We start from the raw sequence: 3,538 nt of genomic DNA on the forward strand, positions 1-3,538 counted from the left end.
TAACACATCCTTTATAATTATAGACCACAGTAAAAATATTTGTATATTATTAAATATTCATGTTTATTACTTTTATTTTAAAAAGATTTATGAGTATTTTTAAATACTTAAAAAAAGGTTCTATTTGTATCATTCTACCCTCCCTTGTTTAAATCATGGATCTTCACCTTGACTAGAGTCTTAGTATACTCTCAAAAAAAATATTGGGAACACCTCTGGGAATCTCCTATAGTAGGTCATATTTTGGGCATACTACAATAGTACAATACTAATCTAGTAGCTCAAGTAGCTACTACTATTTAGTACATATTAATCTATCATTATACATTTATCATCAGGTAATAGTTTCATAATTTGGTTAAAATTAGTGATGGGAATAATCGAATGATAAAATTAATAGTAAAAATAAAAATCATGACAAAATAAACATGTCATGTTTCTTATCCGTATACTACTGACTATTGTATAAATGTTTAATAAGTAGTACCTATATATATATATTATTATATTTAACCTTTCGATAGGCGTGCTAATATGTATTATACGAACAGGCGGGATACTTTATACGACAGAATGTTTTTCAAATATATTTACTTACAATGAAGGATAAGTAAATAATTTTTAATACAAACATTGTTTGGAAACATTTTAATCTTATTTATATAATATTTTGTTTTTATACATTTTTTTTTTCGTATAATCGGACGAAGACACGGTAGTTGACTGAAATATACGTCGAAAATAATTTGAAAAAGACATAAAAAAAGATAACAATTGTTAAGTATTTATAACAAATACGTTATTGTGGAATAGAAAAAACCCCAGTATTGAACGGCCTACGTAGATAAAGTAATGTCGATAAATCTAAAATGTTCGTACAAAATGCGTATACGATGGGTTAAATTATTAACATTGCGATTTCTGGCATTAGTCGAATACGAAGTGTTTCTCTGTTACCTATTAATTTTAAAATAAAATAACTTAATAGAAAAATAGAAAAATATATCGATTACTAATCATTCGATTATTAAAATTATTCGATTATTCCTATCACTAGTTTAAATTATTCAGGGTTTATTCTAAAGCACATTTTTGTATAATTAGTGCGACTGAGTAAGCTAGATGTGCACTTGAAAAAAAAAAAGATTTATTTAATTCTTTTAACTTTGATATTACAGTGAATTTACTCAAAGTAAGAATTTTATCTAATTTGTGTTTGTATGTTGTTGTTTAAACTATGATAATTTAAATTTTTAAACAAGTTATTATCATTTTTAAATATTGTTATACTATTATACACGCAAGTTCGAACTTATAGTCCAATGTACCAATACCAACAATACTATATTGTAATAACTAATAGTCATACTCGTAACTCATTTAAAAATAATTAAAATATCATAAAAAAAAACCTACGTACGTACAAAGCTATCTACTAATATAGATGATGTTGTTAGTTTCTTACCTTTATATTTAATAATAAGTCAATAACTCGCTTTGGTATTAAACCAAACCTCACAAATCGAATATACCTAGGAATAAAAACAAAAAATAAAATACAATATATAATAATTATATCATTTATACAAATATATATATAAATAAATAATTTCATAAAAATTTTTTCTAACCTTGCTCTGACTGCTCTGAGCAGTACCTATTAATCACTACAGTGAGTACTGTGTAACTTAATAATATCTCTAGACTGGCATTGAACGTGGGTGATTTACGTAAGTATAAGGGAGCTACTTACAATCTACCTATTTTAATACAAGTTAAAAATAATTTTTTTTGACATTTATTAATCAATAAATATTTTTATTGTTACAGGGGTTACCTATAGGTAATTATTTTATAGAGCATAATAATAAGTATAGGTATACAAAAAATAACAAGAATTATTCACTTATTCGTGATAACTAATAAAATAATTAATTCGGAATTATTTTTATTCCAGTGTTTCAATAATCGATATCGACCATGTTTGATGTATGCTAATTATATACCAATTAACATGTTATTCACCATATCAAACGTAAAATTGAAGAATATTTAAATAGTGATTATATTTTTATATGCGTGTTATTTTGTTAGTGTTATCTTATACCACTTTTGTAACTTGGGGCTGTCGCCTGTTTGCGATCTTTTATAAAATACCTATGTAAATATGATTCACCAATTACAAAATGTATAAGTTACTCTCTATAGCCTATAGGTAGTCGTCAAAACACTCAAAACTATATACAGCGTGAAAAGCTTTACAATATTATAGGAAATTATGGTGTACCTATGTTTGCAAAAGACAACCCGAATAATTTATAACGATTATGATTGCTTACTGATTAGCGCTCAGTGCTTACATAGTATGTATACATACGTTTATTTACCTACATCTCTTATTTCTGTGTTTAAACCCCTAAACATAACACTAATGAATATGTCTAACTTGATAAATGATATAAGTAGGTAGGTACCTACCCAATAATGATGTTTGACAAATAATAAAATATTTAATTAACAATACAATATTATTAGAACGATTTATACTTACTTATTACTACTTTGTTATACCTACATCCTTATTCCCTTAAATTTCCCGGTTCGCATAATTTATCGTACTTATAGTACGTACCTACACAAGGAATCAAAAAATAATTATTAAAAATAAACAGCACGATTGTGGAGAATGGTTGCATGAATGTTCATAAGCATACAAGTAGGTACAGGAATGAGAACGAATAAAGTACAACACGAACAGTTTTAAAAACGATAAGTCAGGCACGTGCTGAGTCTAAAATAAAAAAAAAAAAATAGTAGTGTTTTTCAGTTTGATTTTTTCCTAAAAACATATAATTAAATATACACTATTTATTTTTGAGGAATGTGAATTAGTAACTAGGAACTGTGCATCACATATCTAAAATATACGCGAGTGCGAGAATTCAACACGATATTGATATACATATATATATATATATATATATATATAAGTATTGTGGTTCGACCGAAAGCCTTTAGAAACATAATCATAATTATTGTTGTTGCGTACATATTTTATGCATAAAACAATACGTACCTCTTCCTTACAATAATTCGTATGCAGCGGCAGCATAGTGTTATAGGTACAACCCGAGCGGTCGAGACGGCGAATTGTGCGCGGGAGATATCCGACGGCGGCGCGACAGGACGCAATGTCTGTGCGTGTCGGTGCGATCGTTCCCTCCGCCCACACGGGCGGCGGCGTCGTCAGGTTTACGACTTTCCGCCGCCGTCGCAGCCGTTGGTCAACGCCGACAAGAGTTCAGTGTGCGTGAGTACACCCCCGTGGACAACATAGGTTTGTGTGTGCAATGCATTACGTGTGTGCGCTAGTGAGCGCGCGAGCCGTGTGAACGCGTCACATATACCTAATATTATTATTATTATTATTATTATTACTATTATTACTATTATTAACGTTCAACCGTAAACCCATTACAATGCCGTAACGGATTCGCGGGATGACGAACGTCGTGACCACTACCGCAAGCGTAGTCAG

The sequence above is a fragment of the Rhopalosiphum maidis genome, chromosome 3, assembly GCF_003676215.2.
Source record: "Rhopalosiphum maidis isolate BTI-1 chromosome 3, ASM367621v3, whole genome shotgun sequence".
NCBI lineage: Eukaryota > Metazoa > Arthropoda > Insecta > Hemiptera > Aphididae > Rhopalosiphum > Rhopalosiphum maidis.